Below are 25703 nucleotides of genomic sequence, written 5' to 3' on the forward strand. Positions count from 1 at the left end.
GGCCGGGCGGTGGTGGCGCACGCCTTTAATCCCAGCACTCGGGAGGCAGAGCCAGGTGAATCTCTGTGAGTTCGAGGCCAGCCTGGGCTACCAGTGAGTTCCAGGAGAGGCACAAAGCTACACAGAGAAACCCTGTCTCGAAAAAACCAAAAAAAAAAAAAAAAAACCTTCCTTTAAAAAAAAAGGGGGGGGGAAGTGCTGTGGATATTGCTCTATATAAATAAAACACTGATGGCCAGTGACCAGGCAGGAAGTAGGTTGCCAGGCAGGAAGTAGGTGGGACAAGGAGAGAGGAGAATTCTGGGAAGCGGAAGGCTAAGGGAGAGACACTGCAGCCACCGCCAGGACAAGCAGCATGTAAAGACTCTGGTAAGCCACCAGCCACGTGGCAAGGTATAGATTTATAAAAATGGGTTAATTTAAGATAAAAGAACAGTTAGCAAGAAGCCTGCCACGGCCATACAGTTTATAAGTGATATAAGCATCTGAGTGATTATTTTATAAGTAGATTGTGGGACTGCGGGGTTTGGTGGAACCTGGAGAGAAGCCCTCCAGCAACAGATAAGTCTATCAAAAAATAATTTTTAGCTTCATGAAAATACACACAAAATAACAACAACATCAAAAAGGTATAGTTAAAAACAATCCTGAGTAACAAAAGAACTGCTGGAGGTATCTGCATACCTGATTTCTACTTGTACTACAGAATTATAGTAATAAAAAACAGTGTGGTTTGGGCACAAGAACAAACACGTTTATGGTGGTATTTTATTTGTACTGAAATGTGATTTTAATTGTATATTAATAAATAAAGTTGCCTGGGAGTCAGAGCTATTAGAGCTATAGCAAGAGCGTGGCGGCAGTGTCACATGCCTTTAATCCCAGCAATTGGTAGACAGAGCTAGGTAGATCTCTGTGTGTTCAGGGATACAGCCATCATTGGAGACATACGCCTTTAAGACCTGGAGGGCTGTACTTACAGGCAGTGACAAGGGAGTCATGTGTTTGGGTTTACAACCAATGAGAAGGCAGAACAGAAAGACTATATTAAAGACAAACACACAGGAATAGCTCTCTTTTGGAGAGGTAGGAGCACTGCAGAAGGAAGGGTAAGGTTTTAGCTCTGAGCTCTGACCTCTTGGCTTTCTCTTTTACATTGGTTCTGTGTTTCTTATTTAATAAGATGGTTGGTTACATCTACACACGTTGATCAGTGGAATCAAATTGAAGACCCAGACATAAATCCATTTACCTCTGGAAACCTGATTTTCTTAGAAGGAAGCCAGAACTATACACAAAGGAAACAAAGAAAGTAACTTCAACAAATGGTGCTGGTCAACTGGGCAGCTACATATAAAAGAATCCAAATAGACCCATACTTATCACCCTGCACAAAACTCAACTCCAAATGGATCATAAAACCTCAACATAAAATCAGATATCTTTAATTTGATAGAAGAGAAAATGGAGAATAACCTTGAACTCAATGGCACAGGAAAAGATTTTCTAAATAGAACATCATTAGCACAGGCACTAAGATCACCAATTAATGAATGAGACCTCATGAAACTGAACAGCTGTTTGGCAAGGGAAAAGAGCTTTGCCAACTATACATCCAATAGAGAATAATATCCAAAATATATAAAGAACTTTAAAAAACTAGGAATCAAGAAAACAAAATAACCCAACTAAAAATGAGGTACATATCTAAACGGAGAATTCTCAAAACAGGACACTCAAATAGCTGAGAAATGTTCAACATCCCTAGACATTAGATAAATGTAAAACAAAACACTTTGAGATTTCATCTTATACCAGTCATAGCGGCCAAAATCAATAAAATAAATGCCAGCTTATACTGAAGAGGATGTGGAGTAAGAATAATACTCACCCATTGCTGGTAGGACTACAAACTCATATAACCACCATGGAAATTAGTATGGGGGTTCTTCATGAAGATCAGAATCATTCTACCCCAAGATCCAGCTATACCACTCTTGAGCATATACTCAAAGGATGCTTTTTCATCCTATTCCAGAAGAACATGATCAATCATGTTCATTTCTGCTCTATTCAAAATCGCCAGAAACTAGAAACAACCTAGATGACCATCAACAAATCAATGAATAAAAAAAAAAGTGGTATATTTACACAGTATAATTTTTTTTTTTTTTTGGTTTTTCGAGACAGGGTTTCTCTGTGTAGCTTTGCGCCTTTCCTGGAGCTCACTTGGTAGCCCAGGCTGGCCTCGAACTCACAGAGATCCGCCTGGCTCTGCCTCCCAAGTGCTGGGACTAAAGGCGTGCGCCACCAACGCCCGGCACACAGTATAATTTTATTCAGCCATTAAACAATGAAATTTGGAGGCAAATGGATAGAATTAGAAAAAAGTTCCTAAATGAGATAACTTAGATCCAGAAAGACAAATACGGTATGCATTTGCTCACATGTGGATATTAGCTGTGAAATCAAAAATAAGTGAACTACAATCCATAAAAACACCAAGGCTAGATATTTAGAGACTAGAGGGGAGTGATGTATCTTCCCAGGACAGGGAAATAGAATAGATAGTTATGGATGGATGAAAAGGGGACTGAAATAGGAAGATCAAGGTGGAGGGGGGTGGGGGACAAGACAGACTAGTGCAATGGTAGCACAAAGCTTGTGGGAATAACCAACTTAGATCTCATTTGATTTAAGGCCCACTCCATGAAATGGAAACCATATCTGGTGCTGTGTGGGTAAATGAGAACTTGAGACTAGATAGGTCAGGAGCCTGGGGTGAGGGTGGAGGAATACTGTTCTACAAAAGGACCATAGCAATAAAATGACTCCTAATGGCATTCTGCTCTGCTCACAGGTCAGTGTCCTGCTCACCCACCATCAGAGAAACTTCCTCCTGCAGCAGATGGAAACAAATACAGAGACCCAACAACAGACAATAGGCAGAGAATTAGAATCAGAATACTCAGCCCCCAAAGGGATGTCTCTACCAAATCCCTTCCCTCAGTGATCAGGGAACCCTGTGGAAGAGGAGGAACAGTGTAAGAACAGAGGTGATGGAGGACACCAAGGAAACAAGACCTTCTGAACACAGCAGGACTGAAGCACATCTGAACTCACAGAGGCTGAGGCGGCATGCACAGGGCCTGCACGGGTCTGCACCAGATGGGGTCCTAGAGCTGAAAGGACAAGTGGACCCATGCCCCCATCCCTAACCCAGAAGCTAGCACCAATTGATAACTGCTTTCAAATGAAAAATTAGTTTTCTCCAAAGAAGTCTCACAAGGGAAACAAATTACTCTTAGGTGTAGGCTGATGTCAGCAGTAGATGGTCAACAGAAAACAAATTCAGTGGCATCTTTGAAGGTTCCTTGTCTCACAATGTCATATTAGATCTTCTTTTTTTCCTCCTACATATTTTACATATATAGCATGGCTCCCAGTTTTATGTTCTTACAGGACCCCCTAAAGGTGCGAAAATGTGTGTCTCGGTGTCTATATCTGTTTCTTGTACCTTTTCTTGGACGCCTTTCCTTTTGTTTGGTTTGTGCTATCCCTCTTTGTTTGTTTTTTTTTATATTATTATGCTGTTACATTATTCTACACTACATTATGTTATATTCCTATACCTTAGATGCCCTTTTGTTTTCTAATGCAAGACAGGAAGGGGGTGGATCCAGATGGGAGCAACTGCGAAGAGTAGGGAGAGGGGAAATTACAATCTGAATACATTTTATAAAAAGATCTATTTTCAATAAAAGAAAAAGAAAGAAAGTGAAGTCGTGGGCCACGTAAGAACACTTTGACCACTGGCACAGTGAGCACACAAAGGAGTCCCACATGAATATACCGCAGCTGAAAGACAGCTAGTGCCTTCCTTAGTCTCCTGATGCAGTCTCTGGTTTTGTCTTACAGAACACTGCCTGATGCAGATGTTTGAGGGAGGGTGTTGCGAACAAGCTACTGTGCTGCCAATTGTCTTAATGTATACAGCATTATATAGACATGCAGTTGTCCATAGCGCACAGCACTTGGCAATGAAAATAAAAGACTTCCTGAGTTTCTGAGTTCCCTAAACATAAATTTGCAGAATTCTTTGATAACCATGTGGTTTTTCCTGGACCCACATACTCTATAGTTTAAATCATGACTAGAGGTGATGTTCCAAAGTGTATGTGTTTGTGTGTATGTGTCTACCTAGACATTCAGTCCTACCTGTTAGACTGGTACTCAGTATGTGTTTGTTTGTGTGTGTGTGTGTGTGTGTGTGTGTGTGTGTGCATGTGTGTACCTAGATGTTCAGTCCTACCTGTTAAAGAGACTGGTACTCAGTTTGTGTTTGTGTCTGTGTGTGTGTGTGTGTGTGTGTGTGTGTGCACGTGTGTGTGTGTGTGTGTGTGTGTGCGTGTGTGTGTGCGCACACACAAGCGCGCACAAGCGCGCACGCTCATGCATGTGTGTACCTAGATGCTCAGTCCTACCTGTCAAAGAGACTGGTACTCAGTTTGTGTTTGTGTATGTGTTTGTGTACCTAGATGTTCAGTCCTACCTGTTAAAGAGACCAGTGCTCAGTTACCTTCCTTGAGTCACTAACTCTTCCCTCACTGTACTTTGCTCACACCTACCTTGAACGATTCAAAGGTGTATTCTAAAGAAATACTGGAGGTCACTTGAATGAGTGATTTCTCTTTATCCTTGATGAAGGTAAGTCTTATGTGGAATCCTCATATCCAGACACACTACTTCACTGATAAAGGGTATCACTGATGACCATGAGACAAATGTGATGAATGTGAAAAATTTAAATGATCATGTTATCCTCATTACCTGACTTAGTATTTTACTTTTCTTTGGTTGCACATTTGGAAAACATTTATTGTTCTAGTTAAGCAGTTGCAAATGATCATAGTTTCTGTTTTGTTTCAAAGCAACTTTCCTAGCAGCTTTGAGCCATGCTCAACTTAACCCATCCAGAAGCTCACAAGAAAAGTGGTAGGAAAGGTCTGTTTCAAAGTTGAATTGTTGCTGACACCTAATAAACCATGCATTCTCATCATAAAGTCAGAATGGAAGCATCACATTAGCTCTAATGTGATGTTTTCAAGATGTGTGAGTTGGTTTTGGGTGTACAGACAAGTCTCATGCCATGAGGAAAGCAAATACAAATTACTTGACCTGGCCCCTAAGTCAGCAGGTGTGAATGCACTCCAGTCTCACACACACAAGTGCAAAGTTATGACACTGGAAATGTGCAGCAGCCATGTCAGACCAAGTCAGGCAGACCAGGGCAGAAGGACATTATTCATTAAATGTGTGCACATGACAATTCTGATCCTCATTTCAACTTGACCTAGCAACACATTTTAATGCATTAGTGTTCACAGACACATTAAAATGTGAAATAAAACACATTTGAATTTCTGTTATCTTTATTATAGTATTTAAAATAACATTTAAAGTATATTCTCCAAGAGAAACTAAAATGAAAAGTTTGTCAAACTCCTAAACTCTTGACATGGAGCCTCTTAGGTTTCATGAGAGTAACCTGACTACCATCAATGAGATCCATGTACAGACCTTAAGTAAGTTCAAACAGGTATGTTTAGTTGCTTAAATCCTCTCAGAAAGCTTGTGACAGAATTAAGATGCAAGTATGCATCTTCTGGCTCATTTAACACTTTTTACCACCAGACCGACCCTCACATCTCTAACATAAGAAGGTCCCAGACATAGGCACTGGGTTCTAGTATCCCAAAGAAAGGAACCCATCTACATAGACATGTGACCATGGGTACCTAAAACTGAATGCTAAAGCTCTCATAATCTTTAAAGTTAGGGTAACTGTAAACACCACAGCCCTTGGGTAAAAATTAAAAGTATACTTCATTTAGGAACTGCTGGATGTGAGTAGAGTTTGAATTCCATGTGCCATAGGCAGGTGCTATTTTAATCCTTAGTTTCTTAAAGAATTTTATTTTCAAGCCCCTTGATAAGGGCTTTTGTTGCTGGTTATTTTTTCTCCTTTACTCTTTTGGGGGTCCTACCAGCTCCCAAATAAATCACACACAGAGGTTTATTCTTAATTATAAATGCCTGGCCTTAGCTTGGCTTGTGACTAGCCAGCTTTTCTTGACTTTAAATTATCCCATCTACCTTTTGCCTCTAGACTTTTTCCTTTTCTTCCTTCTGTATATCTTACTTTGACTCTTACTCTGTGGCTGGCTGTGTGGCTTGGTGGCTTGGTGGCTGACCCCTTCTTTGTCTCACTCCTTGATCTCTCTTGATTATTTCTTCTTGCTCCTCTCAGATTTCTCTATCTATTAGTTCATTCTGCCTGCCAGCCCCACCTGTCCTTTCTCTTGCCTCACTATTGGCCATTCAGCTCTTTATTAGATCATTAGGTGCTTTAGACAGGCATAGTAACACAGCTTAACAGAGTAAAGCAAGTGCAACATATCTTTGCATCATTAAACAAATGTTCTATAACATAAACAATTGTAATATACCTTAAAATAATATTCTACAGCAGATTCTGGTATTTTTCACAGGTATTTCATAGCATATATATTCTACTCTTTCCCCTCTGTTGAGATATCCCAACCCCAATAGCCCTTTTAGTTTCTAGTGTCCTTACTTCCACAGGTTCTCCTGATGAAGCATGTAAATCTAAGAATTTGAAGCTAAGTTCCAATATTACAGAGATCAGGTGGTTCTGACCTTTCAGTGTCTGGGTTCCTTTGTTGGATGTCTTTAAGTCATTGGGGAACATGCTGCTGAAAGGTGTTGTCAGACCCAAGTCCCCTTCTCACTCCTTTTAATCCTTCCCAGTCATGAAGTAATTGGTTCTCGTCGACCACATGCCTTGGAAATGCTATGCTTGCTTTACTACAGGCCAAAAGCAAGGAAGCAAACCAATCAGGGGTAGCTGGGTTGGGGAGGGATTGGAAGAAATGAAGAGGGCTGGTAGATTTGATCAAAAAGTTATGTGCACATATGAAATTCTCAAATAATAAAAACGTAAGTGTCTTTGCTTTATCCATAATCATCTTCTAACAAGCCCGACATTTCTTTCTTTCAAAATCTGCTAGGATGTGTCCCATGCTTCCTGTCTCATTCCGACTCACCCACCATAGCCCCAAATCTATCATTTTACACAATGAGTGTGGCAGAGATGTGGGTGAGCTGGCGTCGAGGGCATGACAGAGGGAAAGCTGGTCTCACCCCTCATCTACCATGTGGTGATGTGGGCAAGGGAAAGATGCCCCCCTCCCCCATCCCCCATTCCTCACCATCTATTTCAGGCAGAAGAGCTGGCTTTGGGGCATGAGAGTGGGGGAACTGGCCCTGCCCCTTACCAGCTGCAGCACTTGGGAGAGTGGGCCATGTACCTTACCTGGGCAACACAGTAGAGCTGACCCTGGTAGTATGGGTATGGATGAGTCGACCCTGAGGAAATGAAAGCAGAAGAACTGGACCCACCCCCTGCTGCCTGATACTTTGGGTAAACTAACTGGGGTAGTGCTGGAGAGCTCATTCTGTTGGAGAGGATGAGGAAGAGCTAACGAGCTAACCAACTCAGTTACCAACCAGGTCTATGAGTTGGCCCACGCCAACATCCACCCCATGGTAAAACGCTGGAACATGTGAAGGTGCCAAGCTTGCATATCCAAAGCTGTAGGATCTCCATGGCACAAGGCAACAACAGGATATCCAAGAGGAGTCCCAGTGAGGTCCCAGTATTGATAGCATAGCAGAAGTCAAAGGCCTCGAACCAGATCAATGACTCATTGCAATGAACACTTGCAAGTACAGATGTATGTCTAAAGGGTAAACTGTGTGACTCTCTGGGCCACACTACAGCTTCCACAATGAGATTTTTTTTCTTTTAAATGTTATTTTATTTTATTTGGGGGCAGGGGAGTTGCAAGGGCAGAGGGCTGATGTGAAGGGATGGGATTGGAATGCATGATGTGAAATCCACAAAGAATCTATAAAAAGTTTTTTAAAAAAAAATAGTTTAAATACTGTTCAAAAGTCCAAACTCCCTTCTGAGACTCAAATTTCTTAACTGTGTCTAATTATATTTAAAAACGAGTTATATACTTTCAGTATACAATGGTATAGAATAAGGATTTTTATTCCAAAAAGGAAGAATGGAGAAATAGTAAAGAAACACCAAAGTAAGATCAAAACCTAGCTAGGCAAACACCAAATCCTGCATCTCCATGTCAAACATGGCTCTTCAAACCACCACCTGTGCTCCAAAAACCTTGAGTCGCCCTAACACTAGAGTTCTGCCTTGTGCCGCACACAAATCATATCTCTTAAGACAGATACAGTCTGTACCTAAAGCTTTCCTTAGCATGTGTCCCATCACACTGGCATCTCCAAAATCCGGGGGTCTCCACTGTTGCTTAGGCTTCACTTGATAGCTTTTCGGTGACCTTTCAGGGGGCACTCTTGCAGAGAATCTGATGCTGCCACACATTGCTTGACACCCGCAGCTCCCTGAAACCTCTTTGCAAGCCTCTAACGGCCCAATAACTCAGCATTTCCATGTCTGGGAAGGGAACACCACGTGGATTTTGATGGGAGTTCGGTTGCCAATTCAAGATGTAGATTAGTTTCCTTCTACCACAGTCATAGAGACCCCCACGTAGCTTATAGCTGAACCTGGCAGGGAAATTCCCTGGGGAGGTTTTTTTTGTTTTGTTTTGGGTTTTTTTTGTTTTGTTTGTTTTGTTTTTTTGTAACAGGAAACCTCTTTGACCCCATTTTCAGTTGAGTCTCTGGCCTTTCAAATGAACTTTCATTTTAATAAGCTGGAACCTTCTTTAGATGGGCTCTTTCCCTCAAAATACTTTACCTATTGCCCCAGTGAAAAGTTCCAAGTTTTTTCTTAATTGAACTAATCCTTGCCAAATGCACTTTTTCATCCATTTGTATTTTAAATTATTAGAAACCTCAACAAACTCCAGTGAAACGGCTCAGCAGCTTAAGTGTGTACCTCTCAAGCCTGGCAATAATGTAAAGATGGAGGGAGAGAATCAGTTCTGCAAAGTTGTCCTTTGACCTCCACAAGTTACCAACATGTAACCCTTCATCATACATACAATAACAATAATAAATAAAATGTAAAACATAAATAAGTGAACAAACTCCATAAACGCAGTGGGCGGCAACCATGCCACAGCCTGAATGTCAAACTGTCTTGGAATTTCCTCCCACAATAACTTCATCCAATAATTTTGTATTCAGCTTCACTCAAGTTGTCAGGACATGGGCAGAAAGATTCAAGGTGACTTAGGTGGAATGTAATATGAATTGTCCCGAGCCCAGTTCCCAGGACAGCCTATGTCCCCCTCTGAAACTTTATGAGCACAATTTTAATGCCTATATTTCTATCAGCATTCCTATTTTCCACAGTCACAAAAAAATACCGCTATCATCATTCTACACCTTCTCTATTCCACATATTCAAACCCTTCCTCATTTCTCCCATAAACCAGTTGCAAGGTCCTATGAACAACAGTTAGTTTTTCACAGAAACAACACCTCTGCTAGCTATACCCCCTTAGTTACTTTTCTCTTTACTATAGCGGAAGCATCTTAAGATAAGAAGGATTTCTTTTGGCTCATAGTCTAAGAACATATAGCCCACTGTGGTTGGAGGAGTTTGTTGGTATGGGAGCATGAGGCAGCTGGTCACTTCTGTCCTCAGACAGGAAACAGAGAGGTATAAACGATGGTGCTCAGTTCACTTTCTCATTTTTATTCAGTGCAGGACCATAAATAGACCTTGGGATGGTGCCATGAAAACTCAGAATGTGTCTTCCTTCCTATGCTAAAACTTTCTGGAAATGCCTTCACAGACACTGTCAAAGCTGTGTCTCCTAAGTAATTCTAAATCCACCCAAAAGACTGACAATCACACTATTACTCTTTCCAACTTCTCAGGGACTTTGAAATATGAGTCCTTTATTACTCTTTTTTTTTTTTTTTTTTTTTTTTTTTGGTTTTTCGAGACAGGGTTTCTCTGTGTAGCTTTGCGCCTTTCCTGGAGCTCACTTGGTAGCCAGGCTGGCCTCGATCTCACAGAGATCCGCCTGGCTCTGCCTCCCGAGTGCTAGGATTAAAGGTGTGCGCCGCCACTACCGCCCGGCCCTTTATTACTCTTTTCAATAATCCTTTCAATCCAATTAGTCACATCTCCCCATTACTTAAAACCTGCTTCCCTTCTTACCCCTGTGTCATTTCCTCCCCTCCCCCTGGGTCTTCCCAATGCTACTTCTCCTTCAAAATGTACAAATAAATGATTTTAGTTTTATGGAGTGTTTTTTTTTTTGTTTTTTTTTCCTGATTCCCATGACAAAGATCACAATCATGACATTCAAACAAATATTCACCATGTTATTCTCTGACAAACATAATAGATGCCTTAAGTGATAGACATAGTTAGACCTTTATTATGTGAAGAGGTGGACGCGAGACACTTCAGGCAAAACATGGAACAGCATGAATATAGGCATGGAATCCCATAGATGACTTTCACAGGAAGTCTGATGTGCATTCAGGAACAAGTAGGTCAGGTAAGGGCTGAAAATTTACTCATGGAGTCACTACATGCCCCTCAAGTTGCTTTAACGGGTAGAATAGTCTACTACATTACTAAAGGGAAATATAGTAGAAATATCAACTCTAAAGGTGAACAGTATTGTTCATGAGTGGGGGCCCCAAACTAGAATAAAAAGAAGAAAAGGAGTTGGCTGTCAGTGTTCATCTCTCTTAGCTTCTTGACTGTTGTTGAAGCTACTTAAGCTTCCACCTCCATGCCTCTCCTTCTATGATGGACTATCTGAAGTCTAAGCCAAAATAAACCCCTTCCATTTAAGTTTCTTTTTGTTGGATATTTAATCAAAACAATAAGAGAAGTGATTAATTAACTCTATGTTTAAAAAAAAATGTGGAAGGCACCTGGGGTTGTGACGGTGACCTCTGGCTCCACACACATAGACTCACACCTACCTGGGCATGCACCTACAAAAACATGTGCATCTCTGCCCACACATGCATGCATATGTACATACACGAGGTCTCAAAGCCTTACACAAGCATTGCTGATATATAATTTACCAAATCCCATCCATTCCCTTGTTGAATCAGGCCCTCAAGGGCTAGTTCAATTTCTGGGCTCTTGTCCAGAATGTAAATGAAGTAGCAAGGATAGATTGGTAAGTCACCTGAGTGGTTGGCCTTGATCTGTATGTCTAAATACATGTATTCCCTCAAGTGCCAACACTTAGAAAATCGCAGCCCTGTTTTCCCTAAAGTCATATCAATATTACCCAAGTAAGAAGTTTATATAGCAAGTCCAATGCTTAAAATAAAAACAAAACAAAAAAAAACCATATCTGCTTTGTTTTTAAATTTAGGTTTTATGACTTCAAAAACACTGGTCCATTTTCCTCTCTTTTAGCCTGCCTTCATATTTTTTTTCTTAACTGTTAAAAATCACATTTTCTGGATGGCTTAGCAATATGCTTTAACCACATCATTCACAGAAATGTCTGCCAAGCAGCTAACTTTTAAACAAACCAAACAAACTTACATATATATTTCAGGGTGAAACTTTTGGAGGAACTGTCCCTGCGCTGAGGCTTGGGGATTACAGTGAAGGCGATGTGTGATCTAGAACCTTCCCATACCTTTGGTTGACGATATCCTTCTAAGTCATAAAACTATTAAAAACCTATCTCTATAAGGTCAATGAAAGCATCTTTCCCAATGTGATGCATTCTCTGACACCGATGCCAGACAGAGTCAAGCCTCAGCAACTTCCTAATTTTCTTTTCCTATTCTTGTTTCTCATAGTAATAAAAACCACTGGATTATTTGGTTACATTTGTTTTCTTCATGCAGACTTTCCTCCTCAGGGTCTTGTGTCCCCACATTCACAGTCTTTTCTCCTAAGCTGCAACTTACCGCTTATGGATTGATGAAGGCAAAGAAAAATCCAGAGAAATTGCAAAGTATCTGTACAGCCTAGTCTCAGGCCTTAGCAATGGTTATCTGATTGGTCTTGGGTGGAGCTAAGTAATTCTTACTTCATTTCAATTTATAGTGACACTCACTGGATATAGATAGGCCTCCCAAAGAATCAAGTTATAAAGCAGGTTGGAGATAGGCTGGAGTGGAAATGGAGTCTGCCATACTGTGGCATGTACTTATGCCCCAGAGAGGAGAGAGGGTTGAGAGAATTTATATACAGGGATCCATAAACCGTAGGAATAAGTTACAGTCATCTCCTTTAATCTTCAAATTAGTAGTAGCTACTGCCTATATGACTTATTTTAAGGCCATATCCCTAATTCTGTACCCCTGAAACTTTGGAATTGTAGCTTATACTTGGAGGAATCAAAGACCCTTAGAAGGCTGAAGTAAAACAGATGAGCACTTACCAACAGCTCTGCGGGACAGCTGAGCCTCCTGCATTGAGTTTTATTAGAAGAGTCATTGCACCATTATAACTGATTCTCTCTCTCTCTCTCTCTCTCTCTCTCTCTCTCTCTCTCTCTCTCTCTCTCTGTGTGTGTGTGTGTGTGTGTGTGTGTGTGTGTGTGTGTATCTGTCTGTCTGTGTGAGAAAGAGAGGAGAGAAAGGAAGGAAGGAAGGAAGGAAGGAAGGAAGAGAAAAAAGAGAGGAGAGAAAGGAAAGAAGGAAGAAAAAGAAAAAAGAGAGAAAGGAAGGAAAGAAGGGAGGGAGGGAGGGAGGGAGGGAGGGAGGGAGGGAGGAAGGAAGGAAGGAAGGAAGGAAGGAAGGAAGGAAGGAAGGAAGGAAGGAAGGAAAGAAGGAAAGAAGGAAAGAAGGAAAGAACTGTAAGTTTCCCAAGGGCAGGAATCACTTCTTAGCCATTTCCCTGTCCACAGTGACTAGTTCTGTTCCCAGTACAAAGAAAATCCTATGAATATTCAGTGGTAGACTGATAATCAGATGGATTTTTTAAAAAAAGGATAGGTTGCTGAAGAGTATGGCTCTAGTGTTACAAAAAACTAAAGCAAAAAATAAGAGCTCAACGTTTAAAATAATAATAGTAAGAAAAAGCTACCTCCAAGTCCTTGCTGGTAGGAGAAAGCTTTGTTTTACCATGCAAAACTAAAGTCTGTGTTCAAGGCTACTTCTTTGTGTATCTTTTTACAATACTATTGAAATAATTTCACTTATCCAAAATAATGTCTGCCTTCGCTATGGAGTAAAATTACTTTGATTAGATGCTTCAAAAGATCCAAATATCCCACAAGCTTTCTGGTGAATGTGTGTTGCTGAAAGGGCAGAAACCATGTTTCTCTCAAGTGCTACTATGTCCAATCAAAGCCAGCAAATGTGATTCCATAACAGGAGGCTGTAGAGGCAGCAAGGGGACTCAGCTAATAGAGGAGCAGTCTTGGACATTTAATTAGCCTGTCATAGTTCCATCTTGTTGTGATAAAGTACACCGATAAAAAGCAATTTAGAGGACGGGGGAGGGGGGATGGCTTACAATTCCGGGTTATAGTCTATCCTTATGGAGAAGTCAAAGCAGGAATTTGTGGAGTCCCAACTTATCTAAGAACAGAGAGAAGAAATACATACAAGTTAGCTTGCCCTGTTTATCCTTGTACTATCCAGAACCCCAAAACAGGACCTCAAACCCACCTTCAGACTGGGTCTTCCCATATCCATAAGAAAATCAAGATACTCCCAGGAAGATATGCCCACGGGACATCCCGTTCTAAACTGTCGTCACTGAGAATCCTAGCAGATTCTAGGCTGTATCGAGTTTACAACTAGACTAACCATCACATAGACTCATATCAATTGTGTTAGCACCCCTGCCCATGACATGAGGGAGTTCCCAGCTAGAAGTAATGTTCCCCAAGCTCTAGCTACTCATGTCTCATTCTTTGTATTAATCACCTTTCACTTATAAAGAATAAAACTATAAAAATATTCAGGTAGCTTTAGAAATCCCAAGTCCATTTTATGTAGGAAATCATGAGAATCCTTTAGGTCAAAGTTCACAATTTAACCATAAGAAGATACAGAAGGTCAGTTAGAATGACTAGTTCAGTCTCCTATAGACCCTTTCTTCCACCTCTTCTTACTTCATTTCTTCTCCTTGTCCTATACCTTAGTCTCACCATAAGTCACCACAGACCTTATTTAATGCATTAATGGTCCTCAGACCTAAAGCAGCATTCTGATGTATGGTCTAACCATTTGAGTATCCATTGTGATTTATTTCCACAGTTATCTTTCTGAAGGATTTCGCACATTTCACTGTGGCTCAAGTATGTGCCATGAATCTCAAAAGAAAATAAAAAGATATGAAACCATATGGGCCAACATCTCAGTTACAGTTTCTCAGCCTCCCAAAGCCCACCCTCATCAGCTCCCAAACTGTGTATGGGACCCTCGGGTACCATAACTCAGAAAGAAAATGTGGTTTTTATTAAGAAGAACTGCTGCTTTATATTTTGAAACGTTGTTTTTCCTTCCTCTTTCCCCCAGCTTCAAATTAAATCTGTGCTTTTGTGGGAGGAGAAAAGGCCCTTTCCGAGTGAGGAGAAGAGACACAAAAGATGGCATCACTACCTGAGTGTGAGCTCACACTTCATCTGCACTGCCTAGTGGCGAAGAGAACGGGCAAAATGGAGATACAAGGCCTACTAGTGCTCTACTGGAAAAACGCATGTGCAAATTTCAGGCTAGAAATGTCTCCCACATCCTTTACCAAGAAGATGAAAAAGAAATTCCTAATACCCTTATTTAAATCTTATTACTAACCTAGAAATTGAAGAATTGCATAGGAAATGGAATCTCCCTTGACTAATAGGAAGTTATTCCTGTGATGTAGATTAATTTCTAAATGGTCTTATTAAATAGAAAACATGGAGCCAAATAAAGGGATGAAAGACTTAGAGAGATCAGGGAAATAGGGAAAGTTACCAGCCAACCTCACCTCACCAACTCGGCAGCTTCCAAATGCAAGTTACTTCCTGTCTACCCATGTCTATATGCCTTGCTGTTCTGCCATCTGATTTGCTCTCTGTCCAGCTACATCACTTCCTCTTCCTACACAGCTCTGTCACTTCCTGTCTGTCTGTACAGACCTCCAGGCCTCCATGGTTAACTAGTGTTGGAATTAAGGCTTGTGTCACCACACCTGGCTCTATTTCCAGTGTGGTCTTGAACACACAGAGATCCTGCCTCTGTGTTCCTAAGTGATAGGATTAAGGGCGTGTGCTACGGTTGCCCGACTTTTTGTTTACTTATAATGGCTGGCCTTTTTCCTCTGATCTCCAGGCAAGCTCTATTTATTAAAGCACAAATAAAATATCACCACACTATGATGTTTCTAAGATGCATCTGTCCAAATTTCATATTACTAAGGTTCCCATCATGGCATCAAAGGAGGCTGTCTCTTCCATCAGCTCCTACCTTGAGCCATTTTATCTGTTGTACTGGAATCTGATTTGTAGTCAAGTATCCCATAACACAGGCAGTTAGAAGAGAAGATGGGGAGTTGGCAGGGCATCCTGACCTTATCAGCAACCAAACTAAATTCCATGTTATTGAGAAAAGCTTTCTTAACAGCTCCATTAAATCAGACCCCAACTTCATCAAAACCAATTCAACACCATTAGCATTTAATGGTCCTCAAAGTGCTTGGAATCTAGGTACCTTAACCCTTAACTATTTTTGGAAGCCTTACCTGGGACAGAGACCAGATTTATATTTGTAACACAGCTTAATGGGCCAAGTTTGTCTACTGACAACGAAGTATGCATCTTTTAACTCAATTTAGTAAAATAAAATGAACCAAAAATGATGAAAGCAATCTATTTTATACTCATGGTGAAATTCCATTGTCTTATTAAATAAGAAACTTAATGAGAATGTGTGTCTTGAAATACCTCAAGGGCATTTGACCAGAAGAAACTCCTTTTCTGTATAGATGATGAAGTCCCTTTGGACTCTTATATTTTGGGGTGCACTTTAAACATTTAGAATTTAATATTGTTCAAAAGTGTCACATTATTTCAATTATGACTCCTTTGATTCCACCCCAATTTTTGAGTCATACTTTGGAGTAGATGTATTTGGATCTTTTGGCATAAATCCAAGAATGCTGAGCTTGCATGACTACAGATCTCAAAAAACGAAGCTGAGGAGTTGGAAACCACTAACCTTACCTTCCAGCTAGCATCAGAAGTTGGATTAGCCGCGGGGAGCTGGGTCACAGTGGGGCGGGAGGGCAGGAAGACGCATTGGATCCATCTAGAGCGGATCCATGGGGCTCTAGCTGAGGCGGAGGCACCTGACCCTGGTCTCCAGGAGGAAAAGTGAAGTGGAGACTGTGATTTTTTTTTTTTTTTTTTTTTTTTTTTTTTTGGCAACTAACTGGCATAGCCAGGAGGGGTTTTGCTTGACTTGAAGTGGGAAGATCTACTTCTAATTAGATCTTTGCAGTAGGAAGACACGCCTTTAATCAGATTTTTTAAGCTGGGAAACCCGCCTCAATCTGGTACACTTCTGTTGGAACCTATCTAAGACATAGAAGAAGGAAGGTTTGCTTTCTTCCTGCTTGCTCTCACTTACTGTAAGTCCATTCCTTCACTAGCATTACAGCTTATTTCTTCAGGATCCCTGAATATACTAAGGACCAGTTAAGACATCCAGCTCATGACTGAGCAACTACTGGATTCTTGTACACAGCCAGCCATCATTGGGTGGCCGGATTGTAAGTCATGTAATAAATCCTTTCTATATGTACTAGAGAGATTCATTCTGTTAGTTCTGTTACTCTAGAGAACCTTTACTAGTCTCCATGTGCTAGAGTGTTGTAAGAACATCACCACTGGGTGGCTTAAGCCACAGAAATGAGGATTCCACAGTATTGTGCTGTAATGATAGGTCTGTTTCTTTGTCAAAGTGATGCTAGAGTATGGTCTTAAATGAGGATGCACAGATCGTTCCATAAGTATAAATAAGTGGAGTCCTCAGCGATCCCTTTAGGTGGGAAAGTAGGGCTGTTGCAGGCAGACCAGGTTCCAGGGTCCCAGCATGTTTCAGACTGCTGGGAGAGCCTTCTTGGAGGAATCAAAGCCTTCAAACTGCAGGATACAGGAACACCAGACCACATAGCTGACTTTCTTTTCCTCCTAGTTGGTGTTTGCTGCAACCTTGATTTTCCTTGTTGTCATCATCTGCTTTGCCTTATCTGCAGATCTCTTGTGTTCTTGATTGTGTGTCTATATCACTATGTAAGATAGCAGGATTGGATTAAAGCCCATTTAATGATTCATCTAACGATAACTTTAAAGCCATCCAAAAATTCACATTCTTAAGTACTGTGAAATAGGTCTTTAATGTGTTGGAAGGAAGAGTACCAGTCAACCAATAAGAGACAAAATGAAAAACCCATGTCAGGAGGATATTAGTTTAGAGCCTGTGGACACTGATAGAGAAAAATCCAGAAGCAACAATTATGAAAACCAGGATCTGAGCTTTAAAAGTATCTCAGTGGTAGACAACTTTGCATAGCATGCCCTGGAACCATTCAAGAGTTCCTTAATTATTCTTCTGATCTTCATTCTCTTCACATTTTCTTCAACCCTCAACATATTGCCAAGTTTTTTTTTTTTTTTTTTTTTTTTTTTTTTTTTTTTTTTACCACCTACACAGGTAATCACAGTCACACATACACTCAGAATCACCATGGCCACCTGCTGTTACTCTAAGTATAGGACATAAGGCTATTCTGGGGGAACAGCTGTCCACATGTTGCACATCAGGGAGCTCAAGCCTGGTGACATCAATCAACTTGGCCAAGGTCTCATTTGCTAAACATATCACTCAAGTCTCAGTCTTTTCCCTTGTCTGTCTTACTCCTTGATACCTAACAGGAAGAAAATTCTAAGCCCGAACAGTCAGAATTACTCAGTAAAGTTAAGGAATCTGAGAACAGAAATGCCTGGTTAACCCAACAAGATGAACCTAGGTAGCAAGGAACCCCCTCACCCCTACCCAAAAGGCAGCACATGACACTGCCTTCCTAGTCTTGTGTTACATTTCCATTGGGCCAACTGCCCCATGGAGTATTAAGAGGCTATGCCTGGTGGCTAATAGAAAGAGAAAAATGGAGACATGAGGTCCAACGGTGATTTACTTAGAAAACATCTGTGCAAATTACAGGCTAGGAATGTGTCTCCTGTGTCCTCCACCAAGAGAAGAAAAGAAGGAAGGAAGGAAGAAGGAACCTGCCAGTACCCTCATCAAATTTTATTTATATCTTAAAAACTTTTAGGGTAATATAGAAAGTGGAAACAACCTTGACTAATAGGGAACTGTCATTGTTATGATTTCTTAGTGGCGTCTATTTGAATTTCAGGTGGGCATGAAGAAGGAACAATGCTCATGGTTCAACTCCAGTACCACAGTCCATGCATATACAGCACATCTCTATTGGCTCTAAGCGCGCACACACACACACACACACACACACACACACACGTGTACACACGTGTACACACACACACACACACACGTGTACACACACACACACACACACACACACGTACACACACGATAGATAAATAAATAAATAAATAAATAAATAAATAAATAAATAAATAAATAAATAAAATAAAAATTCCAAGGCAAATTCTGCTTTGTGATGGGGCCAGGTACATAACTGGCCCTGAGAACAAAGCCCATGGTTCTCCCACCACAACCTCATTCAGTGTCTGTCGTACAAATGGGATAGAAAAGGGCGATAACTTTTCTGGTTTGCTTATCTTTCAATCGATAAACTCCTTCCTCCTTTCTTCCTCTGCTTTTGCCTCAGGCTTGGTGATATTGTGTTCCCCAATACATTGTGCACCCTAATAAATTTATCTGGGGTCAGAGAACAGAACAGCCATTAGATACACATAGAGGCCAGAAAATGGTGGCACATATGCCTTTAATCCTATCACTTGGGAAGCAGAGATCTGTGTGGAACTCTGTGAGTTCAAGGTCACACTGGGAACACACCTTTAATCCCAGCACTTGAGATTTCATGTCTTTGCTTGGGAAAGACACATGCCCTTAATCTCAGGAAGTAATGGCAGGAAGCAGAAAGGTATATAAGGTGTGAGGATCAGGAACTAGAGGCTTTTTAGGCTTTTTAAGCTTTTGGGCTTTTAGCAGCAGTTCAGCTGAGATCCATTCGGGTGAGGACTCAGAGGCATCCAGTTAAAGGAAACAAGATCAGCTGAGAAGTTGGCAAGGTGAGGTTGGATGTGGCTTGTTCTGTTTCTCTGATCTTTCAGCGTTCACCCCAATACCTGGCTCCAGGTTTGTTTTTATTAATAAGACCTTTTAAGATTCATGCTACACTCAGAACTGTCACTTTTCTTGAATCAAAACTTAGGACATTATTTGGGCCAGCACTGTTTCTAATCAGTTAATTTGTTAAAAAAAAAAAAAAAAAAAAAACCTAGCGACGTTAGTCAAACTTAATAACACAACTAACGGCTCAAACTCACGGAACAGCAAACAGGGAAATTATGATAACCTAACCTGACAGCCAAGTTCAGTGGATGGATTACATTTGCTTTTATGTGAACCTGTAACCATCAAAGGAAGGCAGTACACTATCAAGACAGGCCAAGAGTAAGATCTAGAGCAGCTGCCAGGACTACCCTACTGTAAGGCTGACTCCAGCCAAAGGTCAATCAACACATTTGTCTCTTGCTCACCTGCTCCAGGAAGGTGAGTGCATCGCAGAAGACAAATGATTCTACTGTGCTGACTGGGCTGCACTGCCGTCTCCATTTAGAAGCGATAATTAGGCCAGCTAGTCTTTTAATGTCAAAATTGGAAAACATGACTTCATGTGGATCTTTAAATGTTAATGACCAATAAAACCAGCTGTAGCACCACATTTGGTTCAGCTTATTAATGTGCTATGTTAGATGAGCTGAAGTGAAAAGGGATTCCATTACCCAGCCTGAGAAGCCCTTCCCTGTATGAAATGCTTGCATCCAAGAGGAAACACAGTCTCAATGTATTGATCCATTTTAGGTCTTAGTGGTATTACTGTTACTTTTTGTTTTTATTTAGGTTTAGTTGGGTGATTTGATTTGGATATGGATTTTTTTCCTCTGTTGGTCAGGGGTGTGTGTGTGTGTGTGTGTGTGTGTGTGTGTGTGTGTGTGTGTTTGTGAGGAGGGGATCATTTTGGCAAAGACAAAATTAAGTAAAGATTCTAGGGGCCCATTACATCTCTAGGTATACAATCCCGGCCTCCTGGAACTCAGACATTCACCTAGACTTCTTGCTAAAGACCTACAGTTTTGGTTGAGCATGGTGGCACATCACTGAAATAGCAACACTCAAAAACTGAGGCAAGAAGATGGCAAGTTTGAAGTCACCCAGGCCTACACAGTTTGCAGATAGCCTAGGATATATTATAAGACCCTCTCTCAAAAACTAATCCATATTTTCAATCAGTCATATTAATTTCCCTGATTCACAGAAAAAACAGTTGATGTGCACTAAGAGCTATTCAGGGACTAAACATTTAAAGAGCTAATCCAAAGCTGCTTGAGAAAATGCTTAGGAATTACTTAACTGTGTTAGCCACAGAAGATACAGTGCAATTAAGTAAGCAAGAATGGTTAAATTAGTTTTTACCTGAGCAAGTATCTACAGACCTATTGTGATAGTTGGTGTTAATTATCAGCTTTACAAAATCTAGAGTCACCCGGGAGATAACCTTTGGGCATGCCTATGAGAGGATCATCTGAAGTATATTAACAAATGTGGAAATAACTATTTCAATTGTGGGCAGACCATTGCTTGGGCTGGAGATCCTGACTGTGTGAACAGAGAGAGGGTATTGAGCCAAGCCTTGCCTTCATTTCTCAATTGTTGACTGTGGATGTGATGTGACCAGCTGTTTCAAGAACCTTCTGCTTTAACATCTTTGCCATGATGGACTGTACCTTAAGCTGCAAGCTAACACCAATCTTTTCTTTCTTATACAGCTTTTACCGTACTATTTTATTACAGCAACAGGACAAAGAACTAAGGTGTCTATTGTGTGTCCAGTAATGTTCTACATGCTGACAGCAGGGAGCAGAGTAAAACAGATGACCTTCTGCCTCAAGGAGCTTATTTCTAGTCCATAAAAAGTCACAGACAAGATAGACCATAGGCGAACACATAAAAAAACAGGGCAGAAAGCTAGGTGATAATAGCATACACACACACACACACACACACACACACACACACACCAATAAATCTGGGTAAGAAGTAAGAGAGTGCTTTAAATAGACAAGTTGAAAAGGAGAAGCCAGACAAAGATTATAGAGCATAATTTGTTCAAGGAAAGGTTATATTATGCACTTGTATAAGGGAAAGGTGAAAGACTCAAGTGACTAAGAACATAGCAAATGATGGCTGGAACCATACTGGTTAAGAAGCCACTGCAGACTGCCGAAGAGTTCAAGAAAGGGATGAGAGTCACAAAAACAATTTGCACTGTAAATAGGTGAAAGGAGACAGGCATAGAAACAGGAGAACAATTGAGATGATCTCTAAGCAAGAAGTGACATGGCCGCTGCTATGGTCTGAATGTTTGTGTTTCATTCTACCCCCAGATTGTATGCTGAAACCCTAATTACCAAAGTGATAGTATTGTGAGGTGGCACCACGGAGAGATGACTGGGTAATTCAACTGAAGCCATCCTAAATGGGATTACTACAGGCATATGCAAAGGACTCCAATGGCATAGTAAGTAATGGCAAAAATCGGCAAAAGGGACCACATGAAATTAAAAGCTTTATTCTCAAAGGAAACAATCAGCAGATTAGAAACGGCCTATAGCAAGGCAGAAACTCCTTGCTAACTATGCATCAATAGGAAATCAATATCTAGAATCTAGAGAGATCTCCAAAATCATATACTGAAAGGCAAAGTCATCAAATTAATAAACAGGTTAATAAGTAGACTGTCATCAAAAGAAGAAATGCAAATTTTCAACATCCTAAATCATTAGGAAGACACAGATTAAAACTGTACTGAGATCCATCTCACCCTAGGCAGAGGCTGTCATCAAGAAAGGAACACAAGCTGACCCGCACATGGGTAAAGAATAACCCTCACACACCACAGGTAGAAATGTAAAATGTGCAGCCACTATGGAAATCAGGATTGAGATACCTCAAAAACTAAAATAAAGCTACCATGAGTCAGATGTATCACTCCCAAGTATATATCAAGAGTCTACATCACAACCAGAGAAATACTTGTACATCCATCTTTACTGCCCCACCATTCACAATAAATGAGACATAAAACCAGCTTAGAAGTCCACCAACAGGTGAATAGATAATGAAAATAGAGTAGCTATACACAATGAAATTTTATTTAGCTGTAAGGATAAAATAAATATTTGACATTTTCAAGAAAATACTATAAATCATTGTGTTAAGCAAAATAAGCCAGATTCAAACAACTATCACATTTTTATCTCATATACAGAATCTAGATTTAAATATATATGGAATGTATGTAAAATATATGTGTGTGTGTGCACATATCTATATATCACATGTATGTGCAAGATCAGAAAAAAGAAAGGTGACTATGAGAAGGCAGAAAGAGGTCAGAAAGGAGGATGGGGAAAACAGAAAATAATAAAATTTATGACATGAAAGGAACTATTTTGGGGTGGCGGTTCAAGACAGGGTTTCTCTGTGTAGCTTTGCACCTTTCCTGGATCTTGTTCTGTAAACCAGGCTAGCCTCCAACTCACAGAGATCCGCCTGGCTCTGCCTCCTGAGTGCTGGGATTAAAGGCGTGTGCCACCAAGACTCGGCTAGGAACTATTTTGTAAATGAAGAGCCTAGCAAGAGAGGGGGAGGGAGATGGGGAGAGCATCATAGAGGTGAATAAGAACAAAATATAATTATATACATGTGTGTGTATGTGGGTGGGTGTACACTCACATATATACATGTGTGTGTATGTGGGTGGGTGTACACTCACATGAATGCATGCGTGCTTAGTTTTTGTCAGCTTGATACAAGCCTAGACATGTCTAGGAAGAGGCAATCTTGAGAAAATGCCTTCATAGGAGCTGCCTGTAGGTAAGTCTGTAAGGCATTGTCTTGGTTGGTGGTTGATGTGGGAGGGCTCAGCTCACCGTGGGAGGTGCCGTCCTGGACAGGTAATCCTGAGTTGTAAAAGAGAGCAGACTGAGCAAGCCAGTAAGCAGCACCCCCATGGCCTTTACTTCCGTGCAGTTCCTGCCTACACACGTGCCTGCCCTGACTTCTCTCAGTGATGGAGTGTGACCTGAGAGTGGTAAGCTGACACAAACCCTTCCCTCCCCAAGTTTTGCTTTTGACCATGGTCCTTATCACAACAATAGAAACGCTAAGACAATATGTATGAAAATGGACCATGAAATTATGCCAGCTAAAAGCATCAATTCAAAAGAGACCTTACAAAGCTCAGTTGTCCCATCTACCTTCTGAGATAACAGCAAAATGTCTCCCATCTAGGGAGAAATGGCCCTCAGCAGACCTTAATTCTGCTGGCATCTTGACCTTGAATGTCTGAAGTGATGAAAAGTAGTTTCTGTTCCTTGCATGCCACCCACTCTGTGGTGTTCAGTTATGGCTATGTAATGGACTGAGGTGGTGGCTTAGCCAGGGTGGAAGGGATCATCACGGCTGGACTAACTATACCTTCCTGTGGTAACACCAATGGGAGTTACTGCTAAACTGAAAAAAAAGGGGGGGGAGAGTAAAAATCAGAGTCTTCTCTGGGAAGGAAGCAAGAATAATCTAAGATTTATCAGTGGTCTGGTCTCTCGGTTTACAAGTCACTTTCCCAGGAATTGCCTCATTTCGAGTCGTAAAGACCTCCCTTCTCACAATGTGGTGATCAGATGAATATCATCAAAACTGCCTGGGACCCTGTTAAAAATAGGGTCTCGGGCCCTCTCCAACCCCGCTCCCTACCTAGCCATTTTTCAGGAAAGACAATGGTGACAGTGTTAATGCTGAAAAGGATGACATCATAATGATGGCAATGGTGACCATAATAATGATACAACCATCTCCACAGCTGAAATAATTTGCTTCAGAAATCACACAAACCAATGCTCTTTCCGTGCCTCCGTGTTCCTTAGCTGGAAGGTCCTGAAGAACGTATTGCCTGAACCCACACCATGCAATAGGTCTCTTCAGAAACTTCACAGTTCATTTAGAGTTACAATTTAGGAATGAAAGATATGCTTCTGGAAGGAGACCAAATTCATCTAGACTGTGAAAGTGGATAAAATTTAGATGGGGAAAAGAATAGAGGAAGAACTGCAAAGCAGGAGTTCTCTCTCTCTCTCTCTCTCTCTCTCTCTCTCTCTCTCTCTCGTGTGTGTGTGTGTGTGTGTGTGTGTGTGTGTGTGTGTACTATGGAGAAGAGAACCACATGGAACAAAGGCCAACCTCCCTCTGACACTGATAAATCATTCTCGTCATCACATTCTGCCCACAGACATATTGATCCTGAACTAATCAAGTAGAAAGAGTCATTGGGGGATAAAAAAAAAAAAAAAAAAAAAAAAAAACAGTCTTAAAAAAATAAATCCCCTTTCACACAACTACTGTTCTGGAGCAGCAAGCCGTGCCCAGCTGAGGGCAATTTTCTCAAAGGGCTAGCTGAACATGCTGAATGGAAAAGGTGGGCTGGGTGGGACACTGGGCAGGAAAGGTAACAAGGATGCGGGAAGACAAAGCCTGCTGGAGCAGACCTGGTGCACGCTCCTGTTTGTTTTTTCAGGCTGCATTCACTGCGCTTGGATCAGTGTAACATCTGGGCTCCGCGCAGGCCTGATTTAATAATGTGTTGGGAGCTGGCATTTGCTTCAGTCCCCCAGCAGCAGTAAATAGTGTCGGGAAGACGTGCACCAGACCTAATTTGCCCCCTTCTTTTACTGAGAGAGGCACATTAATATTTAATAGAAGAAAAATAATTCATGCAGATTTGAAAGCAAAACCCATGAAAAGGCACATTAAAGATCTGGGGTGGGGTAGGAGGGACAGTTGGTTTCAGGAAGGCTTCATTTTTCCCTCTAAATGAACTAGAACTCACAATGTATTCGCATGGAGGCAACCTAGGCCAATTTTGCCCACCTGTCTCCTCCTGTGTTTTGGTTCTCCTAAGTTTCCACCCAGACCATGTTTAAGCCTTCTCTGTCTGTTGATGTAAACTCAGCAGCAGAGCTGAGGCTAGGGATCGGCATGCTAGGAAGAGTGTCAGCAGGTGCTGTCTTCCTGTCTCAGCTTCTGGGGATGACTTCAGAGTCTGGGTTCACTGCCCCCCATGTCTGTTACCCAAAGAATGGGCAAAAGAAGACTGGGTGCTTGGGTTTGGTCCTCCTAGGAACATACTATGTGGGGACAGTAGCCTATGTGCTACATAGCAGTACTCCACCTAGCTAGGTCCTAAAGAGAGAGAGTACAATGTGTTTCCAGTGGTTCCTCATTTCTCAGCTGTCTATTCTGCAGCTACTTGGTGGCTTGGGATCTCCAATTGAGTTTCCAACCTAGACTTGACATCCATAGAAAGAAAATCTATTCCTAGGCTTTTTCCACCCTCACTA

At 41.2% G+C, this 25703-nt stretch overlaps 1 long non-coding RNA gene across 1 annotated transcript in view; it reads left to right on the forward strand.

The window, feature by feature from the left end:
- LOC114703688 overlaps positions 1 to 2917 on the forward strand; it is an 81220-nt gene extending 78303 nt beyond the window's left edge. The window contains exon 3 of the long non-coding RNA XR_003736165.2: positions 2861 to 2917. This is a non-coding gene — a long non-coding RNA (uncharacterized LOC114703688). The remainder of the gene's footprint in view (positions 1 to 2860) is intronic.
- The last annotated feature ends 22786 nt before the right edge of the window (positions 2918 to 25703 follow it).

The sequence above is a fragment of the Peromyscus leucopus genome, chromosome 10 (assembly GCF_004664715.2).
Source record: "Peromyscus leucopus breed LL Stock chromosome 10, UCI_PerLeu_2.1, whole genome shotgun sequence".
Taxonomy (NCBI): domain Eukaryota; kingdom Metazoa; phylum Chordata; class Mammalia; order Rodentia; family Cricetidae; genus Peromyscus; species Peromyscus leucopus.